Raw genomic sequence first — 7,177 nt, forward strand, 5'->3', positions numbered from 1 at the left:
GCTATGTATGCCTATTGTGTGCGTACTTAGTACGTTGTACTCTACAATACATTTCATGCTACGTGCGCCCATTGTGTGCATACGTAGTACATTGTTTCACATTGCATATCTGTTGCATATGCTCATCCAGCATATGAACACAGTATACTACATTTTGAACCGTTGTACTCTGCAATACATTTCATGCTACGTACGCCCATTGTGTGCATACGTAGTACATTGTTTCACATTGCATATCTGTTGCATATGCTCATCCAGCATATGAACACAGTATACTACATTTTGAACCGTTGTACTCTACAATACATTTCATGCTACGTACGCCCATTGTGTGCATACGTAGTACATTGTTTCACATTGCATTTCTGTTGCATATGCTCATCCAGCATATGAACACATTACACTACATTTTGAACCGTTGTACTCTACAATACATTTCATGCTACGTACGCCCATTGTGTGCATACGTAGTACATTGTTTCACATTGCATTTCTGTTGCATATGCTCATCCAGCATATGAACACATTATACTACATTTTGAACCGTTGTAACCATTTGACTATACATAAACATTTCTACCGTTGTTAAACATTTCATCTTGATGGTTTAGTTTGAGTAAGTGATTTAAGTAACGAGGCATGTGTAATATGATACAAGCATGGTGGATACGCCGCTGGTACTTCCTATATATAAGTGTTTGTATGGTATTACATATCGTAGCGTTATTTGAATCATTTCAATTTGAGACATAGAACATTTTATACAAATAACACACTTTTCACGAGACATTGTTTTACAAACGACTTATCTTATACAAACTCATTTTTACATTGGTTATCCGTTTAACCATACAGTGTTCTCCTATTTATACATATCATTTGATCTTACCGTTTTTCAAACGATTTACAAGACAAAGCAAATTACAAGGTTCATGACTGACTGTTACTAAACATTTTCTCAAACATAAGTCATGAATTCCGTTTTCACAAAACCAATGTATCTCACAGGCATTTTTATGCTGACGTACCTATTTTCACATGTGTTTTCAGGAGATGACGCATAGGACTTATCAAGACATACTTAGGCGGACCTGTGCCTTAGTGACTTAAAACGAGACAAGAACTAGTTAATTTATGTTATGTACACTTTGATTCTTGTTTAGACAACGTAAACCTTCATGTTTGATTTATAAAACGAAACTTCATTTGCCATGGGTTTGAAACAATTGATTCTGTTACAACACTCCCCGACGTTTCCGCCACGTTTTGTATGTTCTACGTGGTCGGGGTGTGACAGTTATGATGAAGATGGGTATGCTTATGGGGGTGATGGAGATCAAGTTGAGTTTGTTAATGTACAAGGCCAACCTTAAGGAATGACAAGTGTTGGTGGTATGCCTCAACAACAACTTATACCACAACACATTCGGTCAAGGCCACAAGGACAACAATTGCAACGTCCGATACCATTGCAACAAGTTCGTCCACAGAATGTACAACCTCAATTCCAAAGGCCAATTCAACACCCACCGATGCCACAAAAACAATTTCAACAACCAATTGCACCACAAGGGCATATACCAAGACCAATGGGTCCAGTTCGTCCAAGGGGTCGGTTTGGTGTACCAAGAAGGCTTCTTAGAGAACATGCGAGGGGTATCGAAGCATATTTTAGGCCACTGATTACTCATAATCCTTCACCGGTAGTCATTCCTCACAACAACCAAGGAAGGACTTTTGAAGTAAGAACAAATTCTTTGCAAAGTTTGCCGAAATATAAGGGTCTAGCAACGGAGGAACCCTATTTCCATTTGGAGGCCTACGACTCAATTTGCAATACTCTTGGGAGTCAAGGTTTTTCGGCCGATGATGTCAAGTTGGTTTTATTTCAATTTTCTTTGGAGGATAAGGCAAAGAAGTGGTTCTACACTTTGCCTTCAGCATCTATTTACAATTGGGCGGAAATGCAACAAATTTTCCTAGATGAGTTTTACACCGCCCAAAAGACCAATGATGCAAGAAAGGGGTTGAGGAGTTTTCAACAACAACAAGGCGAAATGTTTCATGAAGCCTTCGAGCGCTTCAATATGATGATCAAGAATTGCCCGCATCATGGAATTGAACTTTGGGAGTTGATGAATGCCTTCCACGAGGGGTTGTGTGCCGAAGATGCTCGTGATCTAATGTCAATCACAAATGGTACTTTTGGCACGAATTATGAGAATGACGATTGGGAGTTCTTGGAACAAATGGCAATTACTTCAAAGAGGAAAGCTCAAGCATCAAGGAGAGCACGACTGGCCATTACCCGAACACAAGTGCATGCGGTTGACGATGGTAATGTTCAAACCTCTAATCAAATTTATGATGTTTGTGCTATTTGCAATGAAATAGGTCATGCGGATGAAAATTGCCAAGGAATGGTGGAGGGGCAATATGAGGAAGTTCATGCGGTACAAGGTCAAGGAGGGGGTGGTAGAAACTATAACATGAATTCTAACACTTACCACCCCGGTTGAGAAACAACCCAAATTTTTGGTATGGGAACTTTTCAAATCAAGCAAACCCGAACTTCCAAGGAAACCAAGGATTTCAAAGGCAATATCAAACGGGTCAAAGCTTTTCGGGTGGAAACGAAGTAATGGAGATGTTGAAGGCGATGCAAATTGAGATGCAACGAAGGAATCAACTTGATGATGCTCGCATTCAAAAAGATGAAATCCGTGATAAAGCTATTCAATCGTTGACCACTCAAATGGGTTAACTTGCGAGTGACGTGGCGATATTGAAGAAAGCAAAAGGCCAGCTACCGAGTGACACGGTGACAAATCCCAAGAACATAAAAGGCGTTAATATTAATGTGGTAAGCACCGTTCCTAGTACTAAATTTAATAAAACATTGCTAACTTCTTCGTATCAAGTGAACGCAGGTTTGGAAGAAGATGCCAAAATCAAGAATGATAAAGAGTAAGGAGCGCCAATTGTGCCTATCCGAGTGGGGAAACTCAAAATTCCTCATGCATTGTTGGATTATGGGGCGAGCATGAGTGTCTTACCAGGTGAGCTATATGACATGTACGATTTCTGTCCGCTTGAAGATGTAGACACCATGCTGAGCTTGGCAGATGAGAGTTGGAGGCGTCCACGGGGAATTAAGAATGTTATGATTCGGTTGGGAGAATTCGAATACCCAGTGGATTTTCTGGTTTTAGATTATGCTACTACCACGATGGCGTCACAACAAAGGGTGATTTTGGGTCGACCGTTTCTCTATACGGCAAATGCTCAAATTGATTGTAGAGAAGGAATCATTAACATGACCGAAAAGAACCATAAGTTGTCATTTAATGTTCAGACTAAGATGATTAGTTACGAGTTTGTTGAGGCGGATGATAGCGGGTTTAGTGAAAAGGTGTTCCAAAGAATGAGAAGAAATCACCCACCGGATCGTGAAGAAAAGCATATGGGTTCAAGCAAGAGCGTATTTGATTACCCACCGAGTCAAAACAAGATGGATGCATTTTGCTCAATGGCACAAGGAAGTGATGGAGATGGCAGATGTAACGCCTCGCATTTTCAATCTTTCCATTTTTAGCAAGTCGACTCGTACTTTCTATTTTTGTAATTTGTACCTTCGTTGTATTCAATTTCATTTCCAAATTGTAATCCGAGACTTGAAATCATAATGGAAATGCATTATTTTTATCATATTCTTGTTATTATACTATGTTATGCACTTATTATCAATTTCATTTGAAAACAAGTTAAACAAGTTTAATCACGTATAATCAGTGGGAAGAGATCCTAATTTAAACTCTCAAATCATGTTCGTATCAAGAGATTTCCCAAAACCGAACAAAAACATGTTAAACGGATGCTAAGTTGCAAATTACCCAAGAATGGGATAAAAACGGGCTAATACGTATTTTATTAGGTACTTTATCAAGTTAAACGAATATTTTAATCGATAAATAAATAATAAAATCAATTTATTAAATTAAATAATCAATTAAATTAACTTGGTTAGTTAATTATAGTTAATTATAATAACTCAGTTAGTTGTTTCCTTCTTGCCAGTTAACTTGGTTAAATAAAGGTCAGTTAGAATCAGTTACCCTGTTAGCCAAGTTGTTGAAACTTCAGGGGCTAAAGTGTAAATATGAAAAATAAATGAAAAAGAATGCCCTGAAGCGGATTCGAACTCGAGTCGGTCGGGTCATGCGCACGCGCTTCCACCGGTTGGGTTACCAGTCTCATGCTTTATAATTTGAGATCTAATTAACTTTATACTTTAATTAAATGCTTAAAATAAATAGCTTTAAAAAGTTTGTCTCGGACGGGTTTCGAACCCGAGATCTCTCATCCAGTAAACACACACTCCAACCAACTGGGCTGCCCTCATTATTGTTATGAATTCCGGAACCCGTTATAATTAAACCCTCATTAAAAAAACGCTGAATTTAAATTCAACCGCCGGGTCTGTTCAGCTTCTCCGACCCTGGAGTTTGTTACCAGAAAACTTCGACCCTTCACCTGCGTAACTGAAGTGGTCCGATCGATCACCCTGCACCTCTTTATAACTCGACCAACCTTCAAAATTTTCGGTCCCTCACCACCCTCTAACAACCACCCAGAAATCCACTTAGAATAACCCTCACCGAAACACCTACCGGAGCGAACAAGCTTCACCGGAGAAATCGCTGGAGCTTGGAAACGTCACTGAAACTCTCGCCGGAGTCGTTACTCGGAACTCACAATATCCTTTTGTTTGGTATAATTTTCTTTATTTTCTTGTTCCCTCGATTTAGCCCACTAGTATACTAACATTGGTTTTAAACACCGGAGGAGTCTGACACCGTCGGAGAGGACGACCGGAGTGTCGTCGGAGACCCAAGCCTCTCGCCTGGAATCGGAGAAGACAACCGGAGTTTGGTCGGAGACACGAAGACGCCGCCAACTCGTTACTTATTCGGTATACCTTGCCCAAATTATTCCTATTTCCATTCTTGTTTTACACTAATATTAAACTCAGTAAGGAACACTAGAGTTCAAAAGAAAATGTATAAATGAGATGTACACTGTTCGGCTAAGCATTTTAAACGGAAGAAGATGACGCAACTAAACTTGTTTAAATCTAATAAAAGTTTAAATTCTATCAGAGGTGGTTTAGACCAGTGGTGGTGTTGTTGCTCAGAGGTCACGGGATCGAGTCCCGACCCCTACAATTTCGCACCATCTATGGTTTTTTTTAATCAAACCAAATCATTGCTAATTTTATCAATTTTACTTGCTGTTCTCGTTGGTTTCTTTAACTCCATTCATTTAATTGTTTTTACTATAATAAAACCATAATGAATTACAATTAATAGATTTAATTCTAATTTTTTTCGTTTTCCTTTATAATTTAAACTATTAAATCTAAAACATGATTAACAAACCTTTATAATCCTTTTATAACACCAAATGTTTTTTTAAAAAAAAAATAAGAATATTATTGTAACCTAAATATTAACAAGATTATTGTGGGGTATTTTTACACTAGGTTAATCGCTCTTATTTGTTCTCTTGGAATCTCAACTCTTTACTCGTGCGTATTTACCAAGAAACGCAACGCAATCCAAGGTGAGTATACATGACCCATTTTCTATTTTATCACATTTTGGGTGCTGTATGCATTTCTATATCAAACACACTATGTTAAACATTTTTGCACTCTCAATCCACATTTCATGTGAATCTATTTGACTCATGTTAATCACGTTATGCTACTGTTAAACATTTATGACTGTGTGTTCATTAACTTTGCAAGCCTCCTCTAACAATGGCAGCGCTGTAGGTTGAGAAACGCCCCTCCCATAATATTATGGGTATTGTTAGGTTTATTCTATGTTACTCATTTACCACCCTTCTAGGGTTAGGCTATGTTAATTGCGTTAAACTTTGGTTTGAACACATAGATATCATCGTTACGAGTATAACTGTTAATATGAAATCATATAGTCACGTGGATTTGAGCATGTTAATCTATTTCAAACATATTATACTATTATCAAACTTGTATACTCGCCATCATGTTTTGTTGATTATATTTTAATGCATACTGCAGGATGAGGATTCAAGAGTTGAAGAATTGATTAGGATGGCTTAGAAACCCACATTACAATAAACTATGTTTGATGTTTGTTATTTCCCTTTTATGATATTTTGTATGAAACTTAGCAATTTTAATAAATGAAATTTAATTATATTGTCACATTTAGTGTTATGTTGTTTTGAGCAATTTGTTCGTCTCATCCCGATGTTTCCGCCATCGGTTGGGGTGTGACAGCAGAAACCGCTTCTTTGAGCCACCTTAAATGGGGGAGGCACGGTCTGGCTGAAGACCTGAAAACTTATCGCTGTTCGGGAGGCAACCCAAGGATTGTTGGTGCATAATGTCTAAAGCCTGCATCTTAATCTTGTTAGTTTAATGTATAGGGTCTAGATAGGTGTTTATGTAAAGTACAGGGGTTAATAGTGTAATTTTGTGATGTTAATGGTTTAGGTCCGCTTATATGGTCACTTGACATAAAAGCGGATCTACAAAGAAGAGGCCCGCTTATATGGACATGTCCATATAAGCGAACCTGTCTCCACTATATATACCCCATTCAGTCTTTCACATTTGTAACTTTGATGTCATCGGGTAGCCGAACTGCTGACCGTGTGTTTTCTGAAGAATTAATGTGAAAGCAAGTTAAAAGTGTATTCTATCTGTTTTCTGCTCATTTCTTCTACTGATTTGCTTTGTTTAATGCCAAATATGTATTTCCGCTACATATTCGGTAGGTACTAGCTCGAATTGACTCATTAGACTGTCAAACTCGGTCATACAATTGGTATCAGAGCCAATTGTGAGCTAGTTTCCACGATTCAAAGTTTTTTACCTACACATTTTGAGTTTCTGACATTTCGGACGGACATATAGGACTGAAAACTTGTCACATAGTGTAAAACTGAGTAACAACAAACCCTTGAGAAGTTCAGGCTTAAATTCGGCTTAAAGGTGACCCAAATTTGCTCGTGAAGGAGATCCGCTTTTCTGTCATTGTTGGTGGTTCGCTTGTTAGGTCCGCTTATAAGGTCATGTTTGTTATAGATTCGCTCTAGAGATCCGCTCATAAGGTCATTAGTGTAG

At 38.2% G+C, this 7,177-nt stretch overlaps 1 non-coding gene across 1 annotated transcript; it reads right to left on the bottom strand.

The window, feature by feature from the left end:
• Positions 1-2,013: 2,013 nt before the first annotated feature.
• Positions 2,014-2,119, bottom strand: LOC118483537. The gene has a single exon (XR_004870827.1). It is a non-coding gene; the product is annotated as a small nucleolar RNA R71 (small nucleolar RNA).
• Positions 2,120-7,177: the final 5,058 nt, after the last annotated feature.

Source organism: Helianthus annuus, chromosome 10 (genome assembly GCF_002127325.2).
Source record: "Helianthus annuus cultivar XRQ/B chromosome 10, HanXRQr2.0-SUNRISE, whole genome shotgun sequence".
Lineage (NCBI taxonomy): Eukaryota > Viridiplantae > Streptophyta > Magnoliopsida > Asterales > Asteraceae > Helianthus > Helianthus annuus.